The sequence below is a fragment of the Pseudorasbora parva genome, chromosome 5 (genome assembly GCF_024679245.1).
Source record: "Pseudorasbora parva isolate DD20220531a chromosome 5, ASM2467924v1, whole genome shotgun sequence".
NCBI classification, from domain to species: domain Eukaryota; kingdom Metazoa; phylum Chordata; class Actinopteri; order Cypriniformes; family Gobionidae; genus Pseudorasbora; species Pseudorasbora parva.
The window spans coordinates 35,461,354-35,480,676 of record NC_090176.1 but is presented as its reverse complement, the minus strand read 5'-3'; the positions used below and the strand labels follow the sequence as shown (position 1 = coordinate 35,480,676).

The window sequence follows — 19,323 nt, the reverse complement described above, 5'->3', positions numbered from 1 at the left end:
ATCTGAATTCAGCTGTGCACCATGACTATGAGTGTGACGTATAGTGAAAGGTACAAAAAAAGTGTGAGAGAGTTAGATGGAAAGAGACGAAGTTTGGGGGAAGACATTTAATTTTAGGAATTTTAACTATTCCTTCTACTTATAATAACTCTTGATGATTGGACTTTTCCAATTTCTCTGTTCTTGTCAAAACTGATTTTCCCACTTCCTGAAGATATCTGTTTTAGGTCTTTCTATTTATTTTTCAATGGGTCTGTTCTTTTTGAAAGCCACCCACTCTACTGGAGAGAAAACAACATCATAGCACAAAACAAACGGCAGCAGTGGTCTATAAAATAACCCGTGAACTTGTGGAGGTGTAAAGCGATTTAAGCAGGTGCTCTGGTGTTTTCCCTCAAAGCTGTAACTTCTTTTATTTGTTGTCAAAGATCTCTTTTACCTCCGTCCCTTTAATACTGTTCGGTCAGACCTCTGGACACCTCAAATGGATCTTGTACCTCACATAGACTCAAGAGAGAAGCTGGATGTTTTAAGTATGTGTGAGGTTGAAAATAACTGTTTATTTTAATATATTTTAGAATGTGGCATATGATTAATTAGAAATTGTTTTAATATGCTTTATTTTGATTTAATGCTCAAGTAACAGTTTTTTTATCATCAAAGTTAAAAAATGCTGTGCTGCCTAATATTTTTATGTAAACAAACATGACGCATGATTATGATTCTTTTATGGAGCAGGATGTTCAAAAGAACTAGCCTGGATGCCAGACGAACTCAGCCCCGTCCACAAAATTTGAACTCGGGTAGTTCGGTCTGGACTCGATCCATTGAGGAGTAATTATCCCTGAACAGAAACTGTTCGGACCAATGAAATCATCAGGGCGGGCTTTAGACGATGATGGACAGAGGATCAACAGTAACGTAATCATGCACATCATCAAAGGGGCTTGGATTATATTTGTTCAAATCCTAAACGGAGAGCTTGTTTGTATATGCATTCACCTTCACTATTTCTCTCTGAAATGATCATATTGGTAAGTATTCTGTGTAACATTAAGTTCTTTTTTTTTACAACAACGGCAAAGACCGTTTATTCCAGCGCGCGTGCAGATAGGGTAGCCAAGTTTTTACAACAAAACCCGCCACCCTACTGGCCCTAAACAATAGCTTCTCTGGAGGGTTCTCTGGGGAAAAAAATGGTGTTTGGGGGGTAAAATGTGTGTTATTTTGGCAAGGTTGCCTGCTAAAATTTGCATTCCTGGGTCTATATAGCACATAATTGAGGTCGCTTAAACCCGCGGACATGAAAAAACATGCAGGGAAAAAAAGGGAACTTGGCAAAACAGTGCAGTTGAGTTCTGTTGACATTTGACAACTAACGTAATGCGTCGCTTCGTTGCTCTGATTGGTTGTAGGTCTGTCCAATCGAGATATTCCCTGGTTCGGTTGAAACAAGGCCCATAATCACAGCCCAATGGAGTGGAATCAGACTCATATTCTGACTAGAATTGCGAAAGAACAGCATTTTTTGACAAATTAATTTGTAATTACAATGTAAAAGTCTTTAATTTGGGAGCTTTCAATCGCATTCAATGATTCACATTCACACACTGCATGCATACATTTTTTATTATTATTCTGAGGACAAGGAGACCAGTCCTAACCAGTAAAAGAAATAAATACATTATTAAGCTAAATATGCTAAATTAGCATGAAGTCATGATGCCAAGGCTTATATTAATCCTCAAGCCAACCATAAGCTAAACTGAAGAAAGGAAAGACCACAAGAGAGAAGCAGATAAAAGAGAGAAAGAGAGAGAGAATTAGACGGGCAACAAGGACACTTAAAATGCAACTTGAAAGCCACACAGAAAGGTCATTCAATAAAGGAGAATGGTCCCCAATGAGCACAGTATCTCCTGTGGGATAGAGAGCTCTCAAGCTTCATAATTGATCTTTTGCTTATTCGTAAACAAAGGGGAAATAATAACACTGAGCAACAAACAGTCCAGAGGGAAAAGGCAGTCACAAAGGACTAAAACAACATGAAAGAGATGCAGAGATGGGAAGAGGAAGGGGTCTGGAGAGCAAATCTTACCAATCGAAAGATAAGATGGCCTTGGAAAAGGCATAAGACATGAAGAGAGTGGGGTCATAGCTACAGACAGAAGGGTGTCTGTGTGTGTGTGTATTATGCAAATAACTCTCGTTGATTGTGTTAATACAGTGGCATGCATACTGTGCATCAAAACATTGTGCTATCACAGGCCTGTGTGTGAAAGTCAATGTGTACTTTCGCTGGGCACACACTGTATTTTTCGTTCTGCTCGTGTGTTTGGAAACGTCTGTCCACTGGCAGCTGTGTGTGAATGGCTGGGTGCCAGCAGGAATGGGGCGGCGCAGAGGGAGGGCACCTAAAGACCACCGAGGGCCTCATCTGAGCTGGGCCACTGAGGGGCTGACATCTGAGGAGGTTAAATGCTAACAGCATGACTCATGGAGAACGCAAGGATGGTAAGCTGTGCTTCCAGCGGAGCCATGTACTTTCAAATTAAAACGATGTCTTCATTAACTCACCCTCATGTTGTTCCAAACCTTTCATTTCTTCAGTCGAACACAAAACAAGATTTGCCTATGCAATGAGTGTCAGTGGGGTCCAAAACACCATTATATGGACAAAAGAAAACCCAGGCAGGAGAAAAGTCATACAGGTTCAAAAAAGATGACATTTACTGATTTACGTTGTTGAAGTATTGGTCTTTCAGGTCAAGTATCATTCAAGTCAACTTTTTATAAAAAAAAACACTTTGCAGATGAAAGATAAAGGGACAAAAAAAAGAGTAAGAGGAGTGGCTCTAGGTTGATTGAAAAGCAGATGTACAGAGGCACAAAATAAATGGAGTGGGGAGGGGAATGGCCGAGATTATGACTGATGTCATTATTTTCCAGCTTTGGCAAGCATCAAGATGAAAATCGAGGGCAGAATGATCGCCTAAGGGAAGAGGTCAGCGGAACACGCAAGGTTCAGAGAAACACACTCAATCATCAGGACATTGTAAAAGGACAGGGCAGTGTGTCAAAATATACACTATAGGCTTAAACATACCAGTGATTTCATCAGATGAATTGTAATGCAAAACATACGCGAAATCCACTGCTGGACGTTTCTGATACTATGGGCCTGATATTTCCACTCTGTAGACTTTTACAAAATAAACATAAAAATCTTTATTAAACTCACTTTTCATGTTCTGACTAGATGGAGTTGTCTACTAACAATATTTAAAATGTTACTGTTCATTAGTTTGGGGCCAGAGAGATTGTTTTCTAGAAATATAATAAATGCAGCCAAACAGTATTGAACACAAACTTTTGAATTTTTCATGAACATTTCCCATCATATCTCAAATTAAAAGTATGTCCTGTGTTTTATAATACGTGTTGGAAATGACAGTAGTGGAAATGACTCCTTTCGATTGCTAATTTTGTAACTATTATAAACATATACATATAAAATACATATTAAGTTATAGATTGACATTTGATGGCTATTTTATAAAACATTTTACATATACACAATTAAATCTATGCATACAGATACTTGAAAAGTAGCAAATAATACATACAAATTAAACCCTGGGACACAAAAGCGCCAAAGCAACACAAAGAAAAACACATGAAAAAAAAGTGCCAATTTGAATCGCCTGAGTGTACTGATCACTGCTTTGACTTACTGATAAGGGTAAATGAGCTTCAATACAAAAACACAAGTTAAATCAACCATGTAACTGAGCAATCCATCCAATCTTTTACAAAAGATAAAAACAGAAGACGTTTCAGAGTGCCAGAAAACCACAAAGTAAAATTCTTCACAATGTCACAATCTTTTAAAAAGACACAAACCGGTAAGTTTGGAGTGGGCAAGTGTAAAGTCTCTTAATAGTTCCGCAAAAAGTTTATAACACTGCATGTATTCTATCGATCAGTGAAAACAAAGCAAGTGAAAGGTGAGGGAAACTCTGTGGATGAGTACTGAAGAACGTGAGGGTGGAATATCTAAAGCTATGTATAGAGGAGTGGGATGGAAGCAGATATCTCTCTGCTGCTCAATATAGCCTGCTCATACACCGCCACGCATGTAGGTCCTCAGTGGATGTTGAATAGAGTTACTGCAAGGTCGGACTGAAGAGATGTAGAGCGACAGAGAGAAGTGGTAGTCAGCTGTGAAACGCAAACCGATGCTTTCTGACGGAGCGTATAGAAGTATTCAGGTGCACACAGGCAGCACAAAGCAACAATGTTGGGAAGGCTACTGAAATAATAGCCAAGAATCCTAAGTTAGAAGGTAGAGATAAAGTTGCTATACACACACACACACACACACACACACACACACACACACACACACACACACACACACACACACACAAAACTACAGTTCAAAGCTTTGGGTTCAGTAAGATTTTTTTTTTTTTCGATTAATACATCTTTGCTTCAGAAAGGATGCATTAAAACATGGCTAAATTTAAAAGAACACGTTTGTAACACATTAAAAAGTGGCAGTAAAGCCATTTATAATGTGTTACAAAAATTGTGTTCTTTTAAATTTCTATTCATCAAACAATTTGATCAATGAAGCCTCTCTGAGCAGAAAAGACTTCTTTTAAACACATTGTAAAATATATTCCCAACTCTAAAATACTGAAAAGTAGTGTTTATTTGGTGAAAGAAAGAATCAGTAAATTATGGTCAAAGAAATACAAACCCGATTCAAAAAAAAGTTGGGACACTGTACTAATTGTGAATAAAAAAAGGAATGCAATAATTTACAAATCTCATAGACGTATATTTTATTCACAATAGAATATAGATAACATATCAAATATTGAAAGGGAGACATTTTGAAATGTCATGCCAAATATTGGCTCATTTTGGATTTCATGAGAGCTATACATTCCATAAAAGTTGGGACAGGTAAAAATAAGAGGCCAGAAAAGTTAAATGTACATATAAAGAACAGCTGGAGGGCCAATATGCAACCTATTAGGTCAATTGCCATCATGATTGGGTATAAAAAGAGCCTCTCAGACTGGCAGAAGTCAAGATGGGCAGAGGATCAGCAATTCTCCCAATGCTGCAGCGAGAAATAGTGGAACAATATCAGAAAGGAGTTTAAGAGAAAAATTGCAAAGAGTTTGAAGTTATTATCATCATTTACAGTGCGTAATATCATCAAAAGTTTCAGAGAATCTGGAACAATCTCTGTGCGTAAGGGTCAAGGCCGGAAAACCATACTGGATGTCCGTCATCTTCTGGCCCTTAGACGGCACTCCATCAAATACAGGAATGATACTGTAATGGAAATCACAACATGTGTTCAGGAAGACTTCCAGAAAACAGTAGTCGGTGAACACAATCCGGACTAAAGAGGACAAGGACAACCCAAGTTGTTATCAGCGCTCATGGGCAGCTTACACATCTGGAAAGGCACCATCAATGCTGAAAGGTATGTCCAAGTTCTAGAACAACATGCACTATGCTCCCACCCAGACATCGTCTCTTTCAGGGAAGACCCTTGCATTTTCCAACATGACAATGCCAGACCACATACTGCATCAATTACAACATCATGGCTGCATAGAAAAGGGATCCAGGTACTGACATGGCCAGCTTGCAGTCCAGATCTTTCACCCATAGAAAACATTTGGTGCATCATAAAGATGAAGATGCGACAAAGAAGACCTAAGGCAGTTGAGCAACTAGAAGCCTGTATTAGACAAGAATGGGACAGCATTCCCATTCCTAAACTTTAGCAATTTGTCTCCTCAGTCTCCAGACGTTTGCAGGCAAAAGAAGAGGGGATGCCACACATGGTAAATATGGCCTTGTCCCAACTTTTTTGAGATGTGTTGATACCATGAAGTTTAAAATCGACTTATTTTTCCCTTAAAATGATACATTTTCTCAGTTTAAACATTTGATATGTCATCTATGTTGTATTCTGAATAAAATATTGAAACTTGAAACTTCCACATCATTGCATTTTGTTCTTTTTTACAATTTGTACAGTGTCCCAACTTTTTTGGAAATTAGGTTTGTAAATAAAATACTAACTAACCAACAAAATAACCAACCAAACAAACAAATGAGTAAAAAGGCATGGTGAGTAGCAGCATTAAAATACTGCTGTGAATTATTTATTTTGTTAATTATATGACATTTTATTTAAAAATATTTATTTATTTTAAAAAGAGAGACTTCCCAATGTTATATTTAAGAGAGGGCAGTTTAGGACATCCCATTACTGACTCAGCTCAGTCAGCTAAAAGGATGCTTACACAATTCAACAGTGATATAGCATTTTGCCATGCCACAGTGCTACTTGTTGGCAAAAGGAGCTGGCCACTGAAAAAGCACAACTATTTTTAGCAGCTGAGCTACTGACAGGCTACTGAAAAATGTAGTTACATTAGCAGCGTTGATACTTTTAGTTAGCTACTCCCCAACAAATACAGATGAATTCTGGGAACTGAAGGTGTGTGTGGGGTGGGGTGGGGTGGTTGGGGGTTGCACAGGGGGACAAAATCAGGATGGTGGAAGGAGCCAACACATAAACAAATACAAAAGCGTTTGTCTGCCCCTCTTTGGGGCAAAAAAAAGCTCTTACATAATATAATCTGCTTATGCAACATACAAGAGAGCACAGCATCCATCCCCACCCTCCATTCCTGTTCTCTGTGCCTCGTGCTCCTCTGAGAGATGACCTCCCTCTGCACACGTCATTCACACAACCTCACAAATACATATAAACAAATGAATGACAGAACAGCTCTGGGGGGCCATCATAGACAAACATATACAGACGCTCGCTGACAAACTATTCCATTCTCACACACCAGCCATCACGTAGTATATAAACAGACTCACATATAAACAGACAAACTATCTAATAAATAACCATATAAACATAAAGAAAGAAAAAAAACCTTCAGTAATTTGAGTCCCAGAATTATGCACTGATTCATTGATTCATTCAAGTGAATTGGCTCTTTTGGAATGTCCATTTCATTCTAGTGAATCAGTTTGTTCAGATAGTTCATGTAAATTACATTAAAATGCAATTCAGTGTACTGTACATGTACTACGTTTTACGGCTGTTAGTAACCGAGGGTAATATTAAATATAAGCATTGACCTTATTAATTTTGTGATCATGAAAATAAATGTTCTAATACATACATAAACATCCTGTCTCCTATCGCTTCCTGTCTCTCCTTGACTGTCCTTTCCAATAAAGGCAAAAATGCCCAAAAATATAACACTGTGGTACTTTTTTGTTATTGTATTGTGTAGTATGTGCACACAAACAAACCTACACAATAAATGTACATACACACATTCAGTAAGCCCATGGTGAGTAAATAAACACTATGGCTATAGAAGACTGATTTTAACAGATCAGGGGGTAATGCTACCAAAATATGAATATGCCTCTTCACGCCTACATGCTGTGCAAGCTCTGAAATCCTCTAACTCTCTTTCACACACACATAATAGACCAATGCTTAGCTGAGGACTAAAGCCAGATGTGTATCTATGAGTGTGTGGTGTGTGTTTATGGGAGCAGCGCTCAAAGATCGACGTGGGAACAGAGCAGAGGGAGAGACACTGCATCGAGTTCCCACACTGTGTCAACTAAACTACGGCAACCCGGATGGCTCTCCAAACCCGCACAGGCCATGTGCTTCAGGGCAGACTGCACAAGCTCCATGCAAAGCTGCAAACGTCAACAGCATGTCACACACTGTGGGTCACAGCCAAGGGTTAAACTGGGCACAACGTTCTGGCACCTTCATGTCAAAGGAGAGAAAAAAAATGACACACACAAACACTAATATATATACATATATATTTCTGATTTATGTATGAGTGTAATTTCCTCTCGTATGTTATTCCACATGATCTCACTGGTCCAACCAAGCGTGATCTGAACTATTCCAGTTCATATAGCCAGCATGGAGCTTTTCCTGCTAATACACCCACTGGACCAATCAGCCAGATCGGCGAAAGTGTTTAAGAAATAGGCACACACATGCATATACAGTCGTCCCTGTCCTCAGAGACTAGTCCAATCAAATTAAATTGGACAGGTCTATAATAACCACTCAGTCTGAATGGCTTCTTGTTCAGCGAGTTTACAATAATGTCCAATCGTCTCTTGTTTGTCCTGTTGATTACAGTCACAGCGTGAGGTCATCACTGTAACCATATCGACCCCGAGATGACAACTGTCGCTGTGGGATGTATGAGTGGCTAACGAGCCATTGTCTCTGCAGCACAGATGAAAAAAGTATCAAAGCAGAGTAATAAGCACACAGGCCAATGGGTGAGGTGAGAGGAGGCGGAATTGAGTTTATTTCGTTGAGTTTATAGTCTGTTGTGGTTTCAGGGATTAGCTCAAGAAAGAGATTGATTGTCACTGTAATTCATTTTAAAGTGCCAAATATCAATAATCTCCCGCTGCTTTTGCTATGCAAAAACATCCTCTCCAGACTTTTTCAAAGCAATACAAGAGGTGTTAGACCTGCACACATAAAACACACATGGAGACAGCTCATCTGACAGGTGTTATTTACTTTCGTATATCTATAAAGTCTACCTTGCGCCTCAAACTGTAGCACATAAAACCACATGAGGCCAGAGCCTTCATAAATATCTCACAATAAACCCATATAAAAGCTTTCTGATGTTCCTTTGCTTGCATAAAAAAAAAGTGTTTATAGTTAGACAAATTTATTTGGGTGAATAGCGGCTATAGCTCAGAATTCTTACATTGCGCAAACCATCAGGTAATAAAGCTCATCTCTTCCATGTTCGTCTTTTTATTTTAAAAGAGACAATGAATGCACATTAATTAACATGAATGAACACTGAAGATCATCATGTAAATGTGCCAGGTTTAGACATACAGGCTAATTTTCATCTGTAGTTCCTGTGTTTTCATCCTTAAAAAAGGACAATGCTGGAAACAGTTCCCAGTTAAAACCAGTATTATTTTAGTAATATTTATATATCATTTTAGTATTTATTATCATTTTGAATTGGCTTTTATTTTTTTATTTTCAGTTTTCCTTTCAATTTTAGTTTAAGGGGTTTTCACTGTTATTATTTTTGTTTCTTTTGTTTTCATAAATACCGTATTGTTCCGAATATAAAAGATCATGTTTTTTTCTTGGAAATACATTTAAAAAATGGGGTCTAAATTTTTACATGTCAATAATACACCCGCAATAATAGGGAACGCATATTACGGTAAAACCAGTTTTTCCCCCAGGACTGATAAACACAGCTAAGAGCGTTTTTTAGTACGGCCCTGTATGACATCACAAAGTGCAGAATTCCTTGTATGAGCACATATCCCGGATGAGATCATACGAACAACAACCACAGTGAGAGCGAGAGCTCGCCCATCAACGTGCTTTGTTTGGGTTACGGAGACTGTGGCAGCCCATTTCATTTTTAAACCACAAAATCAACAAGTTTTTTTTTGAGAAAGTAAAAAATGCAGAATGTTTCCTGTTATGGGTAGGTTTAGGGGTAGGGGCAGTATAGGGGGGATAGATAATACGGTTTGTACGGTATAAAAACCATTACGCCTATGGTATGTCTCCACATTTCACAAAAACATACGTGTGAGTTCATGACTCTTTAGCTCCGCCCACTGCACACCTCCACAACCTCGACTGTTTTCGAAAAGAATCAGGTACAGCGTATCTGTCTTTTATAAATCTGATAAAACTAAAGACTCTTGAGAAGCAGTACTACTCTATAAGTACTCAAGATTAACATCAGATTGGCAGAAACTGTGTTATGTACCCTTTAAAGACAAGATTTGGTCTTCAGGGTCATCTTATATTTGGAACAATACGGTACATCTATTTAACTTTAAGTTATTAGTTACACCATCTCGATAGTCCACTCGATAGACTTTAGCAACAACGTCAACTAACTAATTAATTTGTAACTATATGTCAGCTAACTCACAGTGTATAAAAGTCGACTTAGGTTAAGGTAAGTCAAATAAGTTGACATATTTGCAGTTAGGTTCAGTAGAATGTCTGTTGGGGGATTATCAAAATAAAGTGTTAGCAAATATTAAACAGTTTACAAATGCTCTAATCAATGACTGGTAGTTGACATGTAGTTGCAAAGTTACTTAGTAGAATGTCTCAAGTTGATTAATCAAAATTATCAATTTTAGAATGTAATTTTTTTCATTATTTTTTTCAAACACTTTATTTATTTCAATTATTGGACAAGGTGTAATGTGTAAAGGTATTGAGACAAATTAGTTGATTTAAAAATATTAAATAAATGACCGACATAGGTCAATCAGATTTAATCAGATGTAATTCTGATAAAGGAAATCAGATTTATTTGCTAAAATGTCTCAAACTAAACTGTTAAACTGACAGCTTGCAACTGAAGCCTGCAAACCAACAACCACTTATAAACATGAGCATGCTGATGAAAACCTGTGCACCCTGACACCCAAAAATTGCATTAAGCCATTCAATCATATTGGAGCTTGCCGTTATGAAAAGCTTTTGCCATCTTGACGTGCAATATGCATTAGACGCTACGAGCCATCCATGGGCGGTCTGTCAGTGTGACATCTGAGGCAATTAAAGAGGCAATTTGAGAGAAATGATTAAAGGCCAACTGAGAGAGAGAGGATAGGAACAATTTGCATCTGTTCCTGTCCATTTTTGTTCATGTTCAAACATACTTTGCTGGCAAGAACAATTTTATACAGATCAGTTCAGCTAAATACATACCTGTCAAGTATCCCGTTTTGGCCGGGAAAGTCCCATATTTTACCCTTCTTTCTCGCCGTCCTCCCGTATTAGAATTTTCCTGTAAATATCCTGTATTTTATTTTTAAAATAATAATACCGGAGAAAAAAAACAAAAACATTTCCAATTTGAGCTCTGTAACTAGCCTCGCGTTAACTGCCATCTGCAGTAGCCTACTACAGTACTGTAGGAGGCCGTTGTCGCGAGGTTAGTGTGTGAGGTCAGATGACGAGTGACAACGCGGGAAAAAAAAAAAAAAAAAAACAGAGACGGATGATAGACGTAACGATAGAGACAGAAGGTACTCCTGCCCAAACCATAACCCTCAATGATCAATGGGACAGCTGATTTAATTTTCTGAAGAGGAGCAGGGTGGGGGACAGTCACACGTTTTGTAAGTTTTGTAACTGTGACTTCAGCATCTCACATCCATATCATGTGCGACAGCAGATGATCTTTTAAAGTGACAGTAACCACTTATAATGACAATGTAAAGAACAATAGTAATTGCTCACTAAATATGCTCTGCTCTTGACTAAATAACTTCAGTACCTTTAATAAGGATTAATCTATATATAATTCATAACATATGAAGTGTAAACTGATAACAAGTATATTTCCTACTTGTTAAGTTGTTATACAAGTAGGAAGAGCACAGGTACAAATATAAAGTATTATTATTAAAGGTGTATGCGAGGATTTATGCCACCCCCGAACCCCCCCGATTTTGATACCCAAATGTTGACAGGTATGGCTAAATAAGATCAATGATTAACAGCGGAGTAATTACATGGAAACAAAATGTACACATAATTTAAAAAGAAAAAATAATTGAGATGAAAAAAATATGCCTGCACTCAAGTAAAGAATGCATAATGCTTCATATTCAAATCACCCTTCTGGTCTTCTAAGCGCAATAAATATTCCTAATCTTTTTTCTCTCTGTTTTCACCTCGTTCTCTCTCTTACACACATCGACATTCTCACTCACACTCTCCCTGTCGGTGGCAGACACACATGGTGAGGTAATGAGGACCTACAGAGGCGTCTGCAGGAGACATGCTTTCATCAGTGCTGCTGGGTAATGGTTACCATGGCAATGGGGGCTACGGCACATAGGGGCACAGATGCTCGGGTCGGCCTAAATGAAACACAAAGAGCAAATTTATTCCATTTCAAATGCTTATCAACTTATAATAAAGACCATGCCGGTGAACAGATGACCTGCGGTGGCCTACACGGATGGCATGTGCTATGAAAATCAATATGCAACTGATGCAATTCCTGAATTAGGGCCACACAGCCAAATATCACGTTCAAATTATTGCACACAGCTGCTGTCAGCGGTATTTTTTTTATGATGGCAAAAGTAGATGGTTAAGGCGGTATAACAACAAGCTCCTTAAAAAAGTCCCAAACTGCTTCTTTCTCTATAAATCCATAAGCAGTCAGCCATGACCTGCTGCTCAGGTGTGAAGGTCAGCTGACTGTCTGACATAGAGAGAAAATAAGGTTCTCAGTCAGGGTGTGAAATTGGTGAGAAAGTGCTAAAAGGTCTCGGGAAACAAGCTTAACAGGACGACTGAAAACAAAGCCTCTGTTCCAAACCCCAAGAGAGCAGTTTCTACTGTCAACATATGAAGCTACCGTTCAAACAGGACGCATTGTGTTGAGGGAACACAACATAATGGAACAATGAGGCTGAAAAACAGAAAGGCCCTGTTTATGGTATCAAGATACATTTTGGTTGATTTGATCACAAGTGGATGACGCTAAACACAGGTATAAATAGGGTCTAAAACATTTTGAGCATGTCCACTTCTGACCACTTTCAGAGGTTGCCCGAAAACACGTTTGACCGGATTGCTTTCGTAAGTAAACGCTCATGTGGCCCAATGCGTTCAAACAGCCATAAAAAAAACTGCCCGCCTACTGACCTAATGCATAAACATTATGGAAACCGTACTAGCCAGACATGATTTTAACTTTGTTTGAGGACCCAAGTTTGGTTTGAGGACAACAAAACATACAAATCACAATGTTCTCTCACCATTCCTGATTTCTAACGCTCACCATATTCAAAAAAAGCAAAAAGTGGAATTTTAAAGGGGTGGTTTTTATATTTAACCTTTATTCCACACCGCTGTCTCTACTGTCCTTTGAACAGCTCGTCTGCTTCCTGCTTCTATGAAGCGCATCCCTCCGAAAAGCGCAATAGTCTTAGATTGGTTAGATGGCAAAATGTAGTCTCATGTATTTTTATTGGCTGATGTGCCAAGCACAGGTTGTCCGGAAACGCCACACCCCTTACCATTACGGACAGAAGTCACATCTGCGGAGACTAGCCAGGGTTTATGATGTCACCAACCCGGGAAGTAGCACGTTGTAGTCCAAACCGGCCTTTTTTGTAGGCAATAAAAGATTTTAAAAGACAATATCTCCGTTTGCATTGAACTTTCAGCGCTGAAACTTTGCTGATACTGTTCATGCTTAAGCAGCAACATTACACACTAACTAAAGTCAAAAAAGTGAAAATGCATGCAACCACCCCTTTAATATTCCAAAAGGTTCAATTATAATGTTAGTAAAGTATTTTGCACATAATACACTACTGTCTAAAGTTTTAGATTCAGATGGTTTTTTTAAAGAAATGAATACTTATTTAATTATATTTATTCAGCAAGGACGAATTCAAATGTTTAAAAGTGATGGTAAAGACAATTACAATGATACAAAAGATGTCTATTTTAAATAAATGTTGATATTTTGAACTTTCTATTCATCAAAAAGGTTATCATGGTTTCCACAAAAATATTAAACCGTTTTCATCATTGATAATAATAATAATAATAAAAAATTCTCGAGCACCTAATCATCATATTCAATTGATTTCTGAAGGATCAAATGGCACTGAAGACTGAAAATGTAGCTTTGCCATCATAGGCATAAATTCAAAATAAACATTTAAAAATAAAATAATATAGAAAGCAGGTACTTTAAATTATACTGTTTTATTACTTTTTACAGTTTTTACTATATATTCTTTATCTTTATACATATAAAAAAATCTTACTGACTACAAACTAGACTAGTATATTTGCAGAACATTCTTTCCAGACCCTTAGTCAGTCTAATATTTAGCATGCTGTCAAGCTAACTCCTCGATACGATAGAAAATACATAAAAAGCACATACAATCGCAAGTCGATTTTAGGTGTACCTGTTATGTGCACTTTTATCTCAGCACCTTGAATGCAATTTCCCTGAGCTCATAACAATGCATATTGTGATGCTGCTATCATTTCTGGCAGAAATGAAGAGCATCATTTCGCTGCTTAGTGTTTGGAATAACTTGATATTTAAAATGCTGTCTAGGTAGACAGCTCCCTAGGGTTCGGAAGAAAGCCAATGACACGTCGATAGCTGAAAAACAGCAGATTATTGAGATAGAATGGAAGAGAATAAGGAGAGTAGAAAAATGGAAGAAAAGGAATGATTGCTTTAGGGCATGCTGACATGATAAGATGCCGTCCAAGAATAAAGAATGACATCTGAAATAGAAAAGATGATTATCTAGAAGGAAATGGAAAAGAAAAATGACAAGGTCTTTTTGACCATGATAAGGGGAGTTCTGGTGTGATGCCTGGGTAGAAATCGACACGGCTCCTCATTTAATGTCAATTAAATAAGGAATTACAGATATTCTTTCTTACCAGTGTCAGTGTGCTTATGGGAAAGGCACTCAACTGAAGGTTGAAGCTCCAGGAAGACTGACCCTGTAAGCTGTAGCCTATAATAGGTCTTCTGAGACAGGTAAACAAGTGTCACTGAACTTCTCTTTGAAAGTATATAGGATAGGAAAGACCTTTGTAATGCGCTTTAACCAGACAGAAGAACAAAACAGAGTATCATTGAGGGTTCAGCTGGCACAACTACAGTGAAATTTAAGTGCTGATGGGGCAGAGTTCAATCAGACTGCTTTCAAGCTCTCTGCTGCACATTACGTGTTACTCTAACATTGATTTTGCATTCATACAATGTTTGCAAACACAGAAATAAACAAATGAGCGTCTGCAAAGTCACTGTGGTATTTGCATTGTCATGCTTCGGTGCTAAACTCTGCTCACAAACAAAACCTGCCTCTCAGTCAGTGACCATTCATTTACATTTGCACACACGCACACGCACACGCACACGCACACACACACACACACACACACACACACACACACACACACACGCAGAATTCATAACAAGCTAACCTGAACATACACGAGCATACACTTAAGCTTAGTGTGCACGTGCACGCATAATATTCTAGACAAAAGCAATGTATACAGAACCTCCAAGAACAAATGATGACCTACTCTTGTCTGATGCTCCAGGCTCATTTAGTACAGTGCACAATCCAAATGACATTAATAAGAAGTCTAGACACAGTCAGAGGATATCTGATGAATTGAGAGAGGGACAAGGGCAGAGCTGGGACAAAAAAATAGGAGGATAGAGAGGTTATATCAATTTTTTGTTCCTTCGAATAAATCACAAATCTAATGTGACGCAACCGCTGGGATCCTTAATATGTATGCCCATAACATTTGCATGTCAGTCCATGTTGATTTGCAGGTGGAACTGTGCATCTGAATCTTCAGTTCAGCAGGTAAACAAGCGTCACACGAGGATAGCGAAAACGGCAGCTCATGGAAATAAATGTCATGTTCAAGGCTGTGCAGGGGACGTGAGGACTTTTTATACCTTTCCCACAGATAAACAATGTCAACAGTCATGGTTGATGTTTATTTACAATCGGATACCACAACAAAGTAATTCAAAGTTGTTTGTGTGCTCGGCCCATTTCACCACGGAGAGTTTTTCTAACCTGGGGCTATAGCAGGATTCGCACTCCGTCTGATACTGAAGAAAGGGCCGATTCCAACCGTATTCCCAGGCTATTCTCACGAAAATGCATATAAATAGTACGATTGTGCAATGTTGTGAAATATATACGCCAAAACTCATTTTGGCGTGTCTATGGCACGCTGTTTTTCGCGTGCATATGATACGCAGTTTATGGCGTATTATACATACAAACCTACTATTTATACGCATTTATTTGTGATCGGGTTGGTATTCCTGCAAGCAGTAAGTAGTGATTTTATCCACTTCTTGACTGTCAAACACATTTCAGATTAAATTGAAAAAATCTTAGTAAGAAAACATTACGATAATATCCTCTGTGTTCTAATGCAAGATGCAAGGATTGAAATCTAAATTAGCCTATATTTCATCATCAACACAACTCAGAAGCTAACTATACATTTACTACTACTGTTTAGTGGCTTACAGATCGCTCACTCGAACCTTGTAGCTAACGTCCCCTTCTCCACCATCTAAGTTGAAACGATATTCATTTGACAAGGCTTCTAGTCAATTTGTTAAATAAATATACATTTTTGAGAACTGAAGTATGATTATTTTGCAGCGGGTGAGTGGTAAACATGACACTGACTATTTTGAGTGGCTTCTACATTACTTTGTTTGGCTAACTAAATCGACTTTTAAATCAGTACTCTACTGTCAAACAGTAACGTTACTGTAAACAACATATTTACGCGCTAGCCAGTTCGTGATCCAAAGTTGAGAAGCTATCATGACGGATGGTAGATGTGTTAGCTGTCATTGAGCAGCAGTGCAGTGAAAAAGCCAATCAGAGCAGAACTCTGCATTAATTAATTCACAACCCTTCCAAATAAGGCAAAAACAGAGCATGATATCCTAGGGACAATTTCTAGGGTTATAAATGGACCTGTAAAACTGTATCTGGACAATTTTTTGACCTTAAATAAGCCACATATCCTCTATTTAGATATTAGAGAACAATTTAACACATCGTTTCAAATCATTAAAGGGCACCTTTAACACCAAAAAACCCCACACACTTCACCTTTAAATTTTATTAGATTGTGTAACCAGAAGATAAGATTGGAAAAGGTTGTGAGGAGAATTTCTCAGAATACACTAATGGAGGGGCCAGCAGGATTAATGACTGAGTGATGAAACTGTGAATAGAAATGAGGCCAAGGAGGGAAGGAATGGTGGGAGTGGGTGAGAAAGCGAGAGAAAATGAGAGCGAGCGAGAAGGATGGACAGGTGGGAGACAGCTCAATAAAAACGAAGCAAGCAGGAAGAGGAGGAGGAAGGACACATCAAAGAGGACACAGAAATAGAGGAGTGGGAATGGCAGATGGGGACGTGGCGACAAGAGAAAGTGTAATAGAAAGAGAGATGGATGACAGGGGAACACATAGACTCACTCAAGGATTGAAGACACACAAGTTAAGTGTGACAAAACGTTTTCAAACGGAAGCGATGGGCGGATGTTAAAGGAGATCTGGAAGAAGGGGACACATGGACACCGGGGTAAAGATGATGAATGGAGTGGTAAACAGGACAGCCAGGCAGTAAGATGAGGCAAAGGGCAGGACGGATGGACAGGGGAAGGAGAGACGGGAGTGTGCAGAAAAATAATATAGTGACTGGCAGAGACTAAGATGGAGCAGGACGATTAGAGAGCAGGCGGACGCACAGAAACGTAATAAATCAGCCAGCACTGTGACTAAGTATGACTGAAAATGTTTATGATACGTCCACATCATAGGAGATAGAGAAAGCAAATGTGAGGAAGTGATGGACCCATCCGACTATGGCAGAAGGGATAAAAATGTAGTTAGGAGAATTTAGATAGATCATAGAAATCAGGGAGAAATGTGAAATCAGTGTGAAATAAAAGTACAAAATGGCATATTTTCAGTACCTACTTGAGGAGACATTATGTACAAACGGTTATTCCGCAATTTATTGACAAACCAAAGTCTTATACATTTCGAGGAAAGTTTTGGGGTAAATCCTAGATCTAGACATTTGGTTTCATGCAGTGTTAATACTCTCCAAATGCCTGAGAATACAAATTATATAAAAGAAGCCTGGGCTAAAAACTTTGATGATGAAGTGTCCGATGAAACTTGGAGTGAAAGTCTCAAAAAGATTCAAGACTGCTCAACAAATTTGAGACACAGGTTGATTCAGTTTAAAGGGGTACATGGATTGTATTATTCCAAAACTATATAGAGTAAAATATACAATTATATTTCCCCATTCTGTGTCACATGTTTTGGTTTTGTCCCAAACTGTTTAATTTTTGGACTGCCATATTTGATTTTTTTCTCTCCTGTTTTTCAAAAGGAGGTTAAGCCAGACCATGGTCTTGCAATTCTCAGATCTGAGACAAACACTCTTCCATACTCTCAGCAACGATCTCTAGTGATGGGTATGACTCTTGGAAAAAAATAATACTTTTAAACTGGAAATCCTCAGACTCTCAATTATGTTTCAAATTCTGGGCTTACAGCTGGAGAGGATACAGTCCTTGAAGTCCAAATCTCATCGCTTATTCCAAACGGTATGGCAGCCCTTCGTGGATTTCCTCAAGTCTGAATAGTGTATTATTAATGCTTTTACTGTAATAATTCATTGAATGCCTTTTATGCCTTATATGCCTTGCATGTGTTGCTTATGTTAGACCACCCCCCAACCCTGTTTTTTTTTCTCTTTGTACTCATTTATTTGTACACTATGTAAAAACAATATAAAAAGGCATATACAAACAACAACAACAGCACGTACACTGGTGATAGCTCAATAAAAAAAGAAACCAATAATTGCTGCAAAAAAATAAATAAAAAACTATACACTCATTTAAAAGTTTGGGGTTAGTAAGATGTTTTAAGTCACTAATGAAAAATACAGGGGGAAAAAACTAATATTATAAAATATTATTACAATTAAAATAAAGATTTTCAATTTTAATATATTTTAAAAATGTAATTTATTCCTGTGATGCTTTTTGTAATTGTTTGAGATGTGCTACCACAATATTGTCATTGTTAAATGACTATAAATGCATTTAAAGTAGAATTATTTTTATAATAATCAAATAAATGCTGTTTTAATTATACCAATCACACAGAGCCAAACAATAGACTGGGCCGCAGGTACTTTATAATTACTCCTCACAGTTACAGGAGGAGCATATGGTTGATTATGCTTTCCCAAAAGGCTCCCGTCTACACCTGAAACTCCACACCAGATCCATCAGGAAGAGCTAATGTCACCACATGCACTCCTTTTTACCCTGAGCTCTTCCGGCAATTCTACCCCTGCGTGGAGGCTCATAGTAAGAGGGTGATTGACAGCTGGGGTAACCATAGATACAGAGAGGATACTCTTTCAGAGACTGTGTAAGTGACTTTGACAGACAAACTGGGTAACTATAGAAACACTGAGATGTGTGGGTAGGGGGTCCTTTGCAAATACAAAAAACACATATATTGAAGAGTCATTTAGAGACCTGAATATCATAGAAAAATTGTCATTTTCTTTTTTGGCTTGTAAAAAACATTCAGAGCAC

At 38.1% G+C, this 19,323-nt stretch overlaps 1 protein-coding gene across 1 annotated transcript in view; it reads right to left on the bottom strand.

Annotated features, from left to right (window-relative positions):
- Positions 1–19,323, bottom strand: part of plcl1 (phospholipase C like 1) — a 74,445-nt gene that overhangs the window by 35,789 nt on the left and 19,333 nt on the right. The gene's annotated exons all lie outside the window — the stretch shown is intronic.